We start from the raw sequence: 17949 nt of genomic DNA on the forward strand, positions 1-17949 counted from the left end.
TGGCTTCTGTGCCCTATTTTCTACCCATACAGTGACCTCTGCTGGCCTGGCTGGCCCTTTGCAGCTAGGAATGTTCTGGACTACAACAGACCTGTAGGAACTGATCCTCCTCTGCCAGGGTTCTCTGAGCACCCTCAGCCTAACCTGCAGGGTTTGTGCAGAGAGCAATGGGAACACAGAGCAACGTGGGAGGGGAAAGAGTTCAAGATACCCAAGCTTCCAGAGCAAACAGACCCAAGTCCTGTGTTCCTGCACAGTAGAGAGCCCCGAGCCTCAGTTTACAGGTCAGATCTCTGTGGTAGGATGATCACTCTCCATCTAGGGTCATTTAAAGGTTGAACACAAGTTTGTTAGCAGCTCAGACTGATGGGCAGGCTCCATGGTTATGGTCCTCAACCCACGAAAGGCAAAGACTTCCCTCCCTCACCAGGACTGATAACCACAGGCCATTCTAACCTGCCGTTCCTTATTGCTTTCTTTCCACTCAACAACTTCTGGGAGCTCAAAAGATGGTGTAGTCTGGAAGATTCTTTGAGGAAGAATTCCCCACATCGGCTCCATCCAGTTCTGTGTGAACTGGGGCAAATTAAGTCCTCTCTGTGTGCTTCATTCTCCCCTTACCCTAAGTGTGAAGGGTGAGTTGGTGGCTCCCAGATCCTAGGACATCAGCATTAAAGACACCTGGTAAGCCCTTTAATAACCCAGTGCTCTAGCCCCCACTCCTAGGGTTCCTATTCAGTTGGTCTTTGTGGGGCTGGAAATTTGCATATTTGCCCACCCCCAACTTTCATGGTGGTCCAGCCAGATTTAAGAACCACTGGTTAAATGCTCGTAAGAATTTCTCTCATTCCAACATTTAATAACCTGAGACCTATGAAAGGAAAGGCCTAGACTGACCCCTGAGTGGAGGTCTCCAGCCTAGATTGCCTTCTGCTGAAGATCTCTCATAGAAATTCTCCTGTCTCCATTCCCAGTTGGAGGATGCCCTCAGTCACCTTCCCACAATTCACCCCCTTGCTATCTTCAGTGAGAGAACCTCAGCTTTGTCAAACCAGTCCTTGATCAGAAAAGCTGATATGATCCTGTTTCATCCCAGTCAGTTGTAGCAATCTCATTTTCTTACCCCTTATTTATTCAAAAATCATGTGAACCAGTTTTGGCCAAGGAAATGTGAAAGGAAGTTGAGACAATGTGATAAAAGATTATGTAAAATCAGATTTGTACCTGTGTCCTAATCTTGCTTGCTTGAACACCTGATTGTTGTAGCTTTGTTCTTTGCCTTTACAAGCCCTGTGTAATCACAGCTCCGGGCTCCCTCCTAACCTCCGCTGTGTCGGTGGGTAGGATGAGGCCCGAGTTGCAGCTCGCTTAAATAAAGCCTTGCCTTGCTTTTGAAAAAAAAAAAAAGATTATGTAAAAAGAAATATAGAAACATACACTCCCTCTTCTTTACCAAGACATATTCATGACTGTGTGTGATGTCTGGAATGGTAGCAGCTATCTCTTCACTACGAGGAACTAGTTTGAAGATCAAACCCCTAGGGAGAGTGGAAAGCTAGAAAGAACTTGGTTCTTTCATTGTACTGGGAAGCTGTTGCAATAGCCAATCTTAGAGCTACTGCACTTCGAGGGATTAGGTTTTGTGTTCCAAAAGGAATTTCCTCACTGCTATAAGACTCTGAATCTCCAAAAAACATTTGTACTGTGATCTGTAGACAGGTATCCTGTATTTGGAATCATGCATCCTTTTCATTTAATCCATCTCTTGTTCAAGGCCTGTCCATTTGATCTCCTAAATAATTCCTGACTTTATTCACCTTTCTACAACTGCACTGATGCCCTCTTAATGGGAACCAATGCATTTACCTCTCCCTTGGTCCCCACATGCACCCTTCCCTCCCCAAGCCCTGTCCATTCCACAAAGTGCTATTTAAATTGCCACCCTCCTGCCTCAATGATTCCCTGTTTCTCCTAGAATAAAACTCATACCCTTCCCTACTTGGCCTGCACCACCTCCCCCTTCCCTCCCTGTGTGTTATCCCCCCATTCTGCCTTCCAGCCAGGCTCAACTCCTTAGTACTTCCTGGGCTCCTCCTCAGCGAGATGCCCTCATGAGATCATCTCTGCCTGGAATTCTCTTCTCTAGCTCAGTCTCCTTCACCTACCCAACCTTCCTCATCCTCCCCATCCCTCTATGATGTCACCCCTCCCCTAGGAAAGGGCCAGGGCCCCCTGTTCTCTCAAAGATTTCCCTTAGCCTCCTGAGCTTTGCCACCAAGCCACCCTTCAAAATCTGCAATTAGCTCTTTGCAAGAATATTTGGCTAGCTCCTGTCTCCCTAACTAGAAGATAACCCTGATAGATCAAAGAGACTCTGTGTGTGTGCACGCGCATTGAACTCAGCACCTGGGCACTATTCCTTACCTTTTTTGCTCATGGCTAGCACTCTAACACTTGAGCCACACTTTTACTTCTGCCATTTTGTTATTTAATTGGAAATAAGAGTCTCATGGGCAGGCACACTTTCTTGCCCAGGCTGGCTTTGAATTATTTTCCTCAGTTACCAGTGTCTTAAGTAGCTAGGATTACAGGTGTGGGCCATGGGTACCCAGCTTCAAAACTCCTTTTTGGCTCACCATTTAACCCTGACCCCTTATACAAAACATGGCACAGGACACAAATTCAATCCATCATTGTCAAATGCATGAATAAACACACACTCTCTTCCCAAACAAGGAAGGGGCTTATTTTTAACTCTGGAGCTGCAGGTAAAATAGACCCCTCTCCAGAGCAACTCTTTTCTGCAATGACAGAGACTTGTTTTCAGACACATGGCCAAGCCCCATGGGGTTGTCAACAGTCCTTGTGTTCTCTCTCTCTGCCAGTCAAGTGAGAGTTCAATGTTAACTAGGGCATGGGCCCTGCCCTCACAGAACTCCCAATGTTTTCCTCTCTCCTTTCCTCCCTGACCCAGTTCTCCATCTGTCCTCTGAAGCATTAATGACAACACAAAAGTAACAGCATTGCATCATGGGGCCCTGTCCTGCCTAGAGGTGACCTGGAGTCAGCACTGACAAGATACTGAAGCTGGCCTGGTACTGGCTTTCATGAAAGAAGTGCCCGGAAGGAGCTGAAGGTAGAACTGAGAAGGTTTCTGGGCACCCCCAGAAGGCATAATTTCTCCATCCTGGGCACCACAGCCTGACCTTGTGGGTCCACCAATGCCTTTTTGTGCTTTACTCCCTCAACACCACATGCCCTCAGGTGCCCCATCCTCAAAGAAGCCTACAGTCTGGCAGTACTGAGGCCCTGGAACCACTTCTCCTGAGAATTCAGGTGGTAAAGCTCTGCAAGGTGAGCTACCATCTGGGAGAAAAGAAATCAGAGAAGAAAATTCATTTGAGAAAGAGCTGCTCCTTAAATTTCTGAATTGCGTACCCTCCTCCTTCTCCCTCCTCCCTCTCCTACTCCCTCTTTTGTTCTTACATCTTCTTTCTTCTCCCTCCATCCCCTTTCTTTCTCTCCATCCTCTTTCCTGCCTCCTTTCTCCTTCCCTCTTCTCTCCCTCCCTCCCCTCCCCCTCATCTTTAAACTAGGACAAGAATGTTTTCCAAAGCTTTAAAATATCCTTGTTAAGGAAATTCACTGGGAAGAAGAAACTCAGCTTAATTTCTTAGAAAATATAAAGCAGATGGTAGGGATTGATGTTGTTTCCCCCCCCCCCCACCTCCACCTCCAACCAACCCCATTCCTCCAGAGGAGAACTTGTTTCTGGTTTGCCCAGCAGGCATCTTGGGCAGTCAGGTCAGGCTGCTGATAGCCACATCCCAATTTGCAGTCTCCCATCTGGCTCCTATCCTGTGCTGTGCTCGGCAGGTGACATTAGAAATGTGCCCGATGTCTTAGAATGTCAGTCGAGTGTCTGGGAAGTGAAGTAATGGTTCCTCAGCCTTCAGTGTTCATTTCAGCTCACCCAGGTGAGAACCTTAGCTAACCGTTACATAGCAACCCCTGCCACTCAGCATTGTCACTATGGAGGCTCATTGTAGTCAGAGGCCCATTTGGCAATGGTTGTACCCCAGATACAAGGAGCTTCTGTGTCCCCTGTTTTTTGTTGTTTTGTTTTGTGTTGTGTTGTTTGTTTCTTTCTTCCAGTACTGGGGCTGGAGCTTAGGTCTAGGTACTTTTGATTGGCTTTTTCACTCAAGCCTAGTTCTCTACCACTTGAGCCACAGTTCCACTTCCAGCTTTTTGCTGGTGAATTGGAGATAATAGTCTCTCAGACTTTCTTGCCTGGGCTGGCTTCAAACCTTGATCCTCAGATCTCATCTCCCGAGTAGCTAGGATTATAAGCATGAGCCACCAGTATCTGGCTATTTCTGTGTCTTTATGTGCTGACGGACAGGAAAAATAACCCAGAAAGAAACATACATTCACACAAAAGAAAGAAATTTTCACATACAATTTCAGCAAATCCATTGAACCCAGGCTCTAGTAACCTCAGATCAAAGGAGAATATCACCCTGAGACCTAGCCCTTTATTCTAAGCCTCAAATCTTGGAGAATTCTTCTCTAATCCTTCTTTCTCAGTCCCTGTCTTGGGAGAGGGGATGCTTACACCTGGATGTTATATTCCTCTCCTGAACCACTATTTACATAGCTGAGACCCTTAATTCTTTGTCCAAACCAATCCTAGGGCCTGCATGGCTCTCTTCACCAGACTGATCCTCTCAAGGATGGGTCTGGCCCCTAGTGCTGATTCCAAGGTCCATACAACAGCTATTGGTCCATGTTCACATTATCCACAGGACCCTGCAGGTGGTAGAGAAGTGTCCCTTCCAAACTATCACTTCCTGATCCCCAGAACTGAGGAGTGTTATCTTACATAGAAAAAGGGACTTTGCAAATATGACTATGTTAAAGATTTTGAGATGGGGAGATTATCATGGATTATCTAGGGAGGCCCAATGTAATTGTAATAGTCCTTCTGAGTGAAAGAGGAAGACAAGAGAGTTGACAATTTGAAGATGTAGGATATAGGATTTGAAGTGAAGGGGGAAAAATCTGGGTTATGTGACGAAGTTTGTAGTAATTTCCCACAGCAGCAATAGAAAACTTCAATACAGACCTTGAAGGTGCTAGACAGAGCCAGAAATGGAAGAGAAGGGTGTTGGTTGCAGATTCAGGACAAGAGACAGAACGTTCTACCATGTGGATATAGATACACATCCCATGTGACACAGAATGTCAAAAGTTGGAAAAAATTATACTAAGTGAATTGAGCCAGACCCAAAGAAACATGGACTTTATGGTCTCCCTCATAGGGAATAATTAGCACAGGTTTAGGGTAGTCACAGCAAAGGATCACAAGAACCCAATAGCTATATCCTTATGAACACAAAAGATGATACTAAGTGAAATGAACTCCATGTTATGGAAATGACTGTTATATCACTGTTGTAATTACTTTCAACATGCAATGTGAAACCGTAGCTTCTATTGTTGATGATCCTCTTGTATCCCCTTTCTGTGGTTGTACCTGCACTATCTCTATCTTATCTGAGTACATTGGAAACCGTGTATACAGGTATTAGAACTAGGAAACTGAAAGGGAATACCAAAATCGAGAGACACAGGGTAAAAAAGACAAACTATTAAAAAAAGCAATACTTGCAAAACTGTTTAGTGTGAATCTACTGAAGAACTCATGGGGGGAAAGGAAAGGGGGAGGGGAGAGGGGGGAATGAGGGAGGAGGTAACAAACAGTACAAGAAATGTATCCAATGCCTAACATATGAAACTGTAACTCCTCTGTACATCACTTTGACAATAAAAAAAAGATACTTTGGGTTGTAATTGTGAATGTTACTCCCCTAGGCAGGTCAACATGAGGTAAGCCAGGTAGCCCTGAGGACACCAGACTGGAAATTCAGTATAAACCAACCATGATTCAAATCCAGTGAGGGATTTGGTGTGACAATGACTCCTCCTGCATGGCAGGATTGTGCTGGAAAACAATCCATTGTCACCCCCCACTTCAAAAAGTGCTATAGGCAGTTATTATCTTAAGGTCGGCCAATTGAAACCTGAAAACAAGAAACAATCACAAGCCAGGTAACCCCGGGGCCACCCTGCCACTGTGTCTGGATATAAGACAGCCATGACAGGTGGTTATGGAGACAGGAAAGGTCTGCTGAAAAGTTTAAGCAGCAGAAATCTTGGCTGCAAGTGACACAGTGGTTGGTGGCACTTCCCTCCTTGGCATGGAAAGAACCTCATCAACTGAGTTCCAAGCCCATGGCTAGTGGATTGCTGGATTGCCAAAGTTGCCTCACTGCTACGTGTGGTCTGCTTCCAGGTAGGACTGAGAATACTAAGCCCAGGTCCTTGGGTCTCTTCATTTCCTCCAACTTCCTACCTCCTACAGGCTGCTTTATTGCTAGGAAGAATCTGGTAGGAAAACTCTGAAGCCAGAGGCAGAGTGCTGGAGTCTCTCAGTTCTCTCCCTCTAGTGAGGATCTCAGAGATCTATTTGCTTCCACCACTATTTGATGCACTGGAGGAAAACACCTAGACATAGCTACTTTCTGCCCCATGAGTACATGAACTAGGAGAGCTCTAGAGGAAGTAGAAAACTTCCCAGCCACAGGCCACAAAGCTCAAGAAGAGAAGTTTCTAAAACCAATGCATCCCCAAAGCTGATGACTGACTCTTAATAGGCCAGCCCTCAAACCATTATTGAAACAATAAGAACTACAATCTATCTGAGTAGAATTGGAGAGTGAGCACTCCAGAGAAGGCTGATCCCTAAGATTTCCATATCCCTTACAAAAGGTGCACAAATCACAACTCAGAAACTCAAGAAACATGAAAAATCAAGGTCACATGTCTCTTCAAAAAATTCAATAACAGAATCCAAAAATATTGAAATGGTTGAAAGAAATTAAAAGACTAGTTTTTAAAAGATCACTAACCCCCCCCCCAAAGGAGAAATAGGTCAATATCAAATCATAGTGAATGGCTTTCATACCTCACCCTCATCAATAAATTTATCCTTTAATGGGTTAAGTGTAGTGTGCACTCCTAAAATCTGAGCTACTGGAGAGGTGGAGATAAGAAGGATGTGGGGTCAGGCTAGGCAAAAAGTAAGAATACACTGCAATTCAGTGAAACAAAGTGGACATGGTAAAAGGAGTATAGAACATACCTCAACATAATAAAGATTACACACACATCAAACTGAAAGCCAACATTATACTGAATTGGAAAAACTGAAACAATTTCCACTAAAGTTAGGAATGAGATAATGGTGTTCACTCTCTCCACTCTTATTCAACACAGTACTTGAATTCTTAGCCAGAGCAATAATCAAGAATCACACCTAATAATCCTAGCTACTCAGGAGGCTGAGAAATGAGAACTGTGGTTTAAAGCCAGCCCAAGCAAGAAAGCTTGTGGAATTCTTGTCTCCAATCAACCACCAAAAGACAGAAGTGGAACTGTATCTCAAGTGGCAGAGTGCTAGCCTTGACCACAAAAGTTCAAGGAAAGGACCTAGGTCCTAAGTTCAAATACCAAGACCAGCACAGAAAGGAAGAAAGAAAGAGAGAGGAGGGGGAAGGAAGGAGAGAGGAAAGGAGGAAGGGAGGAAGGGAAAAAGGGAGGGAGGGAGGAAAGGGAAGAACAAGAATGAAAGAAAGAGAAAATAATTAAAACCAAACCTAAAATTCAGATAGAACAAAAGACCCCAAATAGCCAATACACTCCTAAGCAAAAGGAGTAATGCTGCAGGTGCCACAATACCTGACTTCAAGTTATTTAACAGAGCCATATAGCATGGTACTGGCAGAAAAGCAAATACATGCATAAATGGAACAGAGCAAAGGGGCCAGAAGAAAACTCACCGAGCTACAGCCATGTGATTTTTAACAAAGGAACCAGACATACATTTGGAAAAAGAAGTAACCTTTCCAATAAATGATTAAGGTAAAACTGGATATCCACATGTAGAAGATTGAAACTAAATCCCTATCTCTAAGCCTCAACAAAAATCAATTCAAAATAAATAAAATAATGAATGTAAAACTTGAAACTACTAAGGGAAAAATACTTGAAGATATTGCCATAGGCTATGGCTTTCTGAATGGAATTTTCCAATAACTCACTCAGGAAATAATAGCAAGTCCCATGGAAAAGTGAGATTGTATCAGATTCAAAAGTTTCTTCACAACAAAGGAAACAGTTACCAGAATGAAGAGACAGCTGGAAGAATGGAAGAAATTCTTTGCCAGTTATTCCCCTGACAGTATATTAATATAAGAAATATGAAAGTAAAATTTTAAATATCAGAATCCAATCAGTTAATCAATGGGCAAGTGACTCAACAGACAGTTCTCAAAGAAATACAAATAAACAAAAAATACATGAGAAAAGTTGTTCAGCAGCATTAGCAAATTAAATTAACATCTAATTAGAAAACTAAAATTGCATTGAGACTCAGGGGCATGGCTATATTGATTGGATCACTAGTCACAACAGCCAAGTTATGGAACAGTATTCTCCGTGCCAATCAACTGATGAATGAATAAAGAAAATGTGTATATATACACACATAGAGTGTTATTCAGCTATAAAGAAGGATGAAATTATGTTGTTTGCCAGAAAGTAGATGAAACTGAAGCTTATTCTATTAGGCCAAATAAGCTAGACTCAGAAAAACTAATATCACATGTCTTCTATCATATGCAAAATCTAAATTTGAAGAAAAGTAAAAAAATTAATTGGGAAGAGGAAGGGTACCAGCAGCAAGAAAGAAGCAGATAAGCTAGAGTAATAGAGGGATAAATAAGGCCAAAGTATGTCATATGTATTGTATAAAAATGCCATAATGAAACCCATTATTTTGTGCAATTCATATACATAAATAAAAATTTCCAAAATACAGAATATCCATTAAATTTGAAACTGATATAATCAGAAATTTTCTTGCAATATAACTATATCCCAGTTACTATATGTGTCATTTTGTTGGTGGTGGTGGTCCTGGGCTTGAACTCTGGGACTGGGCTCAAGGCTAGGACTCTAGCCATAGTGTTACTTCTGGTTTTCTGGTCCTTAATTGGAGATAAGGGTCTCATGGACCTTCCTGCCCAGGCTGGCTTTGAACCACGATCCTCAGATCTCAGTCTCCTGAGTGACTAGGATTACAGGTGTCAGTCACCAGCACCCGGCTAGATGGGCCATTTTATAGATTTTTTTAGTCCTAATTCATTTGCTTTTTTTTTTTTGCCAGTCCTGGGGCTTGAACTCAGGGCCTGAGCACTGTCCTGGCTTCTTTTTGTTCAAGGCTAGCACTCTGCCAACTTGAGCCACAGCACCACTTCTGGCCTTTTCTATATATGTGGTGCTGAGGAATCGAACCCAGGGCTTCATGTATACGAGGCAAGGACTCTTGCCACTAGGCCATATTCCCAGCCCATTCATTTGCTTTTTATCTGGAATTCAAATGTAATTAGGCACCAGGTATCCACGAGCTTCAGCTGTGACTACTGATGAGAGGCTCATAGCAGGGAAGAGCCATGTAGTTCCCTCCTATCTCCACTGGGGACATAAGAGACCTGGAAAGGCGAAGTCCCACCTGCCTTGCCCAGGGAGGGGAAGCAGAATGCTTTTACTTAGAGTTACCTTTTCCTCCTCTGGTGGTTTCTTGAGCTCTGGGTCACTGCCTGCCCTTCTTCTGAATCTCTACTCCACACCCATAGGGACGTCTCCTCAGCTGACCCTAGCATGTCCAAATCTGTGAGTCAAGCTATGCAAGTCAACCGAGGCCAACTGCTCTGTATCCTGAGGTGGCAGGCATGGGACAGTGGCCAGATCCCCAGGCCAACTCGGCTCCTTCTGACACTGGAAAATGCCTGCATAGCGGACACCCTCGCCCCAGCCTGTCCCTGGGGGAATTAAGAGCTGTCCTCATGGCAGAAGGGTCTGGCTCAAAAACCAGGAAAGGCAGGCCAGATGGACTCCTCTTTCCCTCTGCTCTGATCCCTGGGGAGCTGAAGGACACACAGGAGAGCTCCTAACTGGGAGCAGTTAAATGAAAAGCAAGTGTTGGTTATATTTCTTTGGGGAGTGAGTCTGTATTAGAGGGCCCAGTTAAGTACCAGGCCATCTTAAGCTATAGGTATTAGACAGGTTGAGGGGGGCGGCAAGAAAAGATGCTGAAGGAATGAGTGCACTGGTTGGTAGATTGAAGATGAGGCATGTCCACAAACCCCCCACTGTCTCACTAAAGAAAGTGACCCAAAGATGTGGGCCCTGGATTGGCCAGAGTCTCCTGGCTTCTAGGTCTAAATCAAGGTGACAGCACATGGCTATGGAAAGCAGCACGTGGAATAGCTGGGAGTGGAGTGAGAGTAAGGGGTCAGATGCATGTGTCTCAAATGTCTCCACCTAAGAACCAGGTTCATCTAAGGACATCAGTGCTACCACACAGCACATGTACTTCTCCCTCTTCCTAGCTCCAGGGACCCAAGACTTTCCCCTCATCTCCCCACTTCTGCTCTGGGGCCTGCACAGCCAGGAAGAGAAATGGAGATGGATGACTCTTGGCTTTCCTCTAACCCTTCCTTTGCCTGGCTCTCTAATTATCTTCTTTCCACACATCCTGAGTCCCACTCAAAGCGGAACCAGTGGCCAGGGGCCATCCTCCACCCCCCATTCTGCCATTGGGAACTCCAGTGCATACTCATCCAGCTTCAGAAAGACTGTTACCCCGATGCTGGCCTCCCAAGGGAATTCAGCATGAAGAAGACCTTCCATCCTCTTGTGGGAAAGTGGAGGTCCACAGATGATAGATTCTAGGTCAAGATCATACTATAGGCCCAGACACATCACCCAAACCATTCAAACTCTCCTACACTCACCCTGATTTTTCTCCTTATTTTAGTAACTTTTTACTCAGTGTTACATTTCAGAGAAAAACAAACTTGAAGATAAATACTCTTGACCCAGTAGTCCTACCCCCATTAATCCTGACCCAATTCATTTTTGTTGGTAGTTCTAGGGTTTTGAACTCAAGGCTTCCCACTTCCTAGGCAAGTGCTCGGCCCCTTAAGCCATATCTCTAGCCCTTTTTTCTCTAGTTATTTTTGAGACAATTTCTGGACCAGCCAGCCTGGACCATAATTCTCCTATTTATGCTTTCCATTGTGTCTAGAAGTGGCAGGTGTGTACTACCACACCCAGCTTTTATGTTGAGATAAAGTACAATAAACATTTTTGCCTGCGCTGACATGAAACCTCTATTCTCCTGATCTCAGCTTCCTGCCTAGCTGAAATGGCAGGAACGTGCCACTGTACCCAGATATTGGTTGATAGAGGGTCTCTTGAGCCTTTTTCCTGGACTGGACTGGAACTGTGATCCTCTATATCTGCTTCCCAAGAAACAAGATTACAGGCATGAGCTACCAATTCAGTTTTTACAACTAATACATATAGACTGTACACCAGCAAATAAGCCAGAAAATGTTTTTGTAAAGATGTACATGAAACAGGTATTATAATAAAAATTATACTTAAAGAATAACTGTAGTCTGGTAACTTCATTTAATTTGTTCCCCCAAATAAATGAGTTTTACAGTAAAGAGAATTAAGTCTGGAGTTAGATTGGAGTCTGCAGCCTGAGTCTACTACTTACCCATCTGTGTGCCCTGAGGCCACGTGCTCAACCTCTCTAAGCTTCAGTGCTCCCACTTATGAAGCAAGATGAAGAGGAGTATCTATCTCACACATGTATGGAGCTCCCAAAGCTCAGTACCTGGCTCCTTGCAAACCACTGTAACAGCTGATATCCCTCCACACTGCTCCAGATCTACAAAAGTCCATGCACAGCTGCTGTCTGCCCAATTGTGTAAGAAACCTTTCTGCTAGACCTCAGGCCACTCCAGAGAATGGCCTCTGTGGACCACAAAGCTCACACACTGAAGCCCCTAGTGACTCAGGAAGGTTAAATGAGGCTGTAGGGTGGGACCTTGATCCCAGAGGAGGGAGGAGGAGGGGCAAGAGAGACAGACAAGGAGACAGAAAGAGGAAGAAGAGGAGGAAGGAAGAGGAGGGGGAGGAGGAGGAGGAAACGAGATGGGGAGGAGAGGGAAAGGGATGGGATCCCAATCTGACTATGACAGAGACCATCCATCCAAGTTCTTGCAGTATGACAGCCTCCAACCATGGGACAGAAAATCACATTCAGCGAAGCCTAGATTTGGGGGTGGGGTTAGGGATGACACATGGGCTCAGACTTACGCTGCCTAAGGGAGACCCTAGGAAAATGTTAGCACAACCTCAGCATCTGCAGCTAGGACTGCTTAACAATCACTGCTTACTGTTACTGGCTACATAGATGAAGCAAGGCCTGTGATGCTGCCTGGTTTAAGCCCCAGCTAAGGACTAAGCTATGAAAGTCCTTACACCTCTGCCTCCTTGTGTGCAAAACAAGGCTCATAAAGCCAGTGTGATAATTAAATGGGTTAATAAATATGGTGATCATCGAGCAGTTCAATCAGTTCAATCACCAAGAGAGGGATAGGGCTGAAGCTGGGACTGCAATTTTAGATAACTAAGCAGGGAGGGCAGGTTGAAAGTAGCCTGAGAAGATATCTGGGGAGGAGAAAGCATTTTGAATAAAGGGAGGGTGAGTGCAAAGGCCCTGATGTTAAAAAAGAAAAACAAAGAAAAAATACTCAGCTGTGCCTAAGGAAGCAAATGTGTAACCGACTGAGCAACAGGGAGAGTTCTAGAAGCAGCAGCAGCAATGGGGTTCAGATTACATAAAGCTCTACAGGTGTTGAAAGGACTTTGACATAGACTCTGAGTGGCATGGGGGAGGGCAAGCATAGGAGGTTTAGGGGAGAGGAGATATGAGTTACATTTTCACATAATAACTTTGGTTGTTGTTTGGAAAATATGCTGCCGGAAACCAAGAATAAATGCAGGGAGAGCAGTCAGAAAGTTAAAATTTTGATCAAATAACCCAAAGTGAAAAAGAATAATAGTTTGTGGACTTATGTAGGACAGTAGAGATTGCAAGTTGAGGCCATTTTCTGGGTGTTTTGCACAAGTAGAGTAATATGACTTGTCACAGACTAAAGGTAGACAGTAAGGGAATTAAGAGTCAAGGATAACAAAAAGTTTTTGTTGTTGTTCTTTTTGTTCGGGTATTGGGACTTGAACTCAAGACATTGTGCTCTTGCTTAGCTTTTATGCTCAAGGCTGGCACTTTATTACTTGAGCCACACCTCCACTTCCAGCTTTTTGCTGGTTGATTGGAGATAAGAGTCTGTCAGATTTGTATGCCCAGTCTCCATCTCAATAGCAGGGGTTATAGATGTGAGCAACCAGTGCCCAACTCAACCTAAGGTTTTGATCTGGGCATGTGAAAAATGGCCCTGCCATTTATGGATCTGGGGAAAGATGTTCTGAGACGCATCTAAGTGGTCTGGGAGGCAGCTAGTGGAATTGTGGGTAGGCAGATAGGGATACAAAGCTGGACTGTAAGACAGAGTCCAAGCTGGAGGAAGTGTTGGAGTCCCCATTGTGCAGAAGGCATTTAAAGTCTGAGATGGATGCACCCATGGAGGAAGAGCACTGAGTTAGGAAAGAAGGTCAGGGTGGTGTACTGGCTCACTCACATGAAACTCACGTGGGGAAATTGTTAACATGGCTTAAGCATCTGCAGCTAGGACTGGTCAATAATCACTACTGTCATTACTGTCTAGAGATGAAGCATGGCTCCACAAGGCCCTGTGATGCGGAAGTCTACCGAGGGTCTGAATATCACACAGGCCTTTCCCCAGGTGATTCAGATTCTTCTACTAATCTAATTCTTCATCAGACCAGAAGAATAGAACACACACACACACATACACACACACACACACACGCTGGTATGTAATGATAAAAAGCAGGTACAAGGAGGAGGAAAAATCCTGCTAAGGAAAGGGAGAGACAGGCAAACCTTTTCCAAGTGTGAAAGGAGAAAGAAGGGGAGAATTGGAGCACTTCCTTCTCCCACCCAACAGCCACCCCCCCCCTTTACCCTGCTGAATGACAGAATAACTGGAGACAATGAGAAGACAGAGGCATTTTTAAATACTACCTTTATTTTAAAAGATGAACCCTAATCGTATAATTAGGGTGCCTTATTTGATGAGAGAATGAAAAGTCATACTTGATTAGGGCAGGAAATGATTAAAGAGGCCTTTTAGGAGCTATGTTTCATAACCAGCTGGCCCCTTTAAGTTGCATCCTGAGGCACATAGGAAATTGTATTTGGCAAAAGTGTGAGGAGTTGCATTTAGGCTCCTAGAGGTTGGAAGAACTGAGATGTGGAGGCGGGCTTTACACAAAGGTAGCCCTCCAGGTCCAGAGTCAACAAGTCTTCAGCATCAGGCATGATGCGGCTCAAATTGCTCAACAATCCATGCGCAATCACCTGGAAGATGACAAGATATGACAAGATTGTTAATGTGCCCCTGAGGGAGAGCCGAGTCTGCCAAGACCAAATTCAGCAACCTCAAAGTCCAAGACAGGAGGGAGATGACATCACGGATCTTAAATTACTTGGTGGTTGTTCTAGAGTAATCTTTGGGTCATATATAAATCACATGTGTATAATGAAAAGAATGTCACTGGGCAGCGGTGGCTCATGCTGGTAACCCTAACTTCTCAGGAGGGTGACATCTAAAAATTGTCCAGCCCAGGCAAGAAAACCTATGAAATTTTTATTTCCAGTTAACTAGCCAAAAAAAGCTGGAAGTGGAACTGTGGTTCAAGTGGCAGGGTGCCAGCTTTGATCAAACAAAGCTAAGGAACAGTTCCCAGGTCCCAAGTTCAAGCCCTAATATTGGGAATATATATGCATGTGTGTGTTGGCACTAAGTTTTGTCTAAATCATCTTGATTCCACCAATAGACTGTGAGGTACAGGTGCTATTTGTGCATCCTTCTACAGCTGGGTTGTTTAACCTGTCCGAAGTCACACAGCTATTAAGTGGCTAAGCTGGGCTTTGATCCCAGCCTGGCTGGCTCTAGAGTCCACAATCACAGTCCTATAGCCCTGCCCTCCTTGGGATTTCCAGGCAATCATTTCCTCTTTTTTCCCATTCCTCCTCCTCATCTTCTTTCGGGCCACTCCTGTTCTCTTCAAGTCTTCAGCATCCATCTACCTCATGGCCAAAGCTCAATTACAACCCCTAGTCTGGCATCACTATTACGCAAGCAATAGCAAGCAACTGGCCCAATAAGTGTGTTGGGGTGAAAGAAGTTAATTGTTAAGGCCCTCTGGAGCTGTGGAAACCCTCAGATCTCACTTCTTATATGTTTTCTCTTTCATTTTGTGTATGATAGTGAATATGACCCATGCAAAACTTCTTGACTTTTCATCTTCTTGCCTATAAGACAGGAAGTCATATCATAACCTAAGCATGAACTCCAGTGTCTCTCTCTCCCTCCCTCCCTCTCTCTTTCGCTCTCTCTCTCTCACACACACACACATATACACACACATACACACACAAACAATTTTAAGTAAAAATAAAAAGAAAATAGAAGGCTAGGAATGAGGCTTATTGGTAGAGTGCTTGTCTAGCATGCATGAGGCCCTGGGTTCAATTCCTTGGTATGACATGAACAAAAAAATAAATAAAAGCTCCCTCTAGTTGTCTTTGAAAAAAAAAGAATGCTAACAAACTTTCCATCCAGAAACCTTATAGTCACAACACAAAAACTATCAAACAGACTAGACCTATGCCAGAGCCATGTTTTTAGAAATCTATACCTGTGACTGGATAATAGTTTGGGTAATTTTAAGCTACTTCCACAGACAAGAAACAGCTTTGAGATGGCATATAAATGGCAAAATACTAGAATTTCAGGGACATTGAAAAGACCTATGAAAATCATCTGAACACAAGTCTGATAGTTGGACAGTACAGAAAATACATTCATGATATCAAACTACATACATGGCTTTTGTGAAATCCTTAGCAAAACCATCCTGCAGACCTAGTTACCTATCTAATTTTTAACACTAATTCTATGACAAATATTCAAGCCCTATTTCCATGGACTACTTATCAGAACCATATTTTAGAACCCAAGCAAGTCCTAGAATTGTCAAAAACTTTCAGTGGCCTCCCATTTCAGTGAAGTTCTTCCCTATTTCTGGAAGCTGACCAATGGTCATGATGCAATGTACAAGATCTCAGCACCAGGGACAGAGCCCACTAAATCCGGTTTCCCAACACTGCAATCAAGACGTTTTTGTGAGCTCAGAACAAAACCACGAGTATTAGTGCTAGAGGCAATTAAGGAGCTCAACATTCTTTATTTTCAGATGAAGAATATGAGTCCAAAAAAAATCAAATGACCCTCTTTAAAAAAAAAAAAAAGCCAAGCTATCTACCTCCCAGCTGTGCTCTAAGCTCACAGCCTGTACCATGCACAGAGAGCTGGAATCACATTGTGATCATTGCCCTGCCCCTCTACACAAAACTTCCCTCAGCTGTCAGGGTTAGTCAACACTGGCGCCAAGAGTGAACATATTTGAGGGGGAGACAGAGGTAGAAAACACAAAAGAGTGAAATCCCTATTGCTCCCCAATTGGGAAAGGTTTTCTTATTACCTTCTGGGAGTGTGACCAATTGGAAAGTGATGCAGGTAATGAAGCACAAGTAAGTGGCTTGCTGCTGCCAGAATCACAGCTTGAAAGAACAAATGACAGAAGGGAAGTCCCAGACAGCCAAACCCAGGACTGAGAAGCCACAGGGACTGTTCTCCAACTCAAAATCTCAGCTAGTCCACACCACATATTGAGACTCGCCTCCCCACACAATAGCTATACACAACTCCAGATTTCTGACATTTAATACAGGCATAGATCCTCCCCTCAGAGGTACACTGGGCCAGCATGCCTGAGTCATCAGCCACACCCCAGTGAGAACAAACCTGTGGCTCTCCCATATGTGAATGTTCCCATATGGAGAATTTGTGGGCTGTGTGAATTTGGGCAAGTGATGCAAACCCTCTGAGCCTGAATGTCCACACCTACTGTAAGAAGGTTTGAGTGGATGGTCTAGAGGGAAACTTCCTGAAACAATGTGTCAGGATTGTCTTTCCAAATGACTTAGAGGGCCTGAGAGGTTTCTTTGGGTAGTGAGTCACTGAATCTGTAAGTCAAGCTGAGTGCTTTTTCCTACTAACCAGGGATAGGCATTCACCTAGCCTCGTCCTAGACTTTCATATGCCTGGATAATAGCTTAATTGTAGAATTGCAAAAATGTAAATAATGGTGGATGCTAATGCAGAAGTTTCATAAGCCAGCTGGCTGGACATCCAAAGGAGCTTTTATCCTGATTAGCTGGCTACCAATGGGTTCTAGCACTAATTCTTACAGACTGATAAACTCTATCAGGATCTCCAGACAAGAATGTTCCAATTTGGGAATATTGATGCACACTCAGCCCAGATGAAGACCACAATGTTAATTAAATCACACATGTGTGTTTGTATGTATGTGTGTATATATATGTATGTATATGATTATGTATACATACATATGTATGTATGTGTGTGAGAGATAAATGGATAGAAACTTGTTCAATCTGTCTACAATCTCAATCTCACAATCCCTCAGTGAGAGCTAAATTGTAGAAACATTGAGGAATTAGCCAAGATAAGTTAATTAATGTGATTGTCTAATGACACCAGGCTCACCTTCCTATTTCTACAAAGTGGATTTACCTGTGAGCAGAGTAGCTCCTCCCAATACTTTCCAGGTAAGCTCTATTCAGACCAGGATTAGACAAGTTCACATGCTTTGACCTAGTGCCTGTCATCCCCAGTGACACAGGGAGGCAAAAGTAGGATGAGCCACAGCCCAGGATGCACCCAGACA

The sequence above is a fragment of the Perognathus longimembris genome, chromosome 7 (assembly GCF_023159225.1).
Source record: "Perognathus longimembris pacificus isolate PPM17 chromosome 7, ASM2315922v1, whole genome shotgun sequence".
Classification (NCBI taxonomy): Eukaryota; Metazoa; Chordata; class Mammalia; order Rodentia; family Heteromyidae; genus Perognathus; species Perognathus longimembris.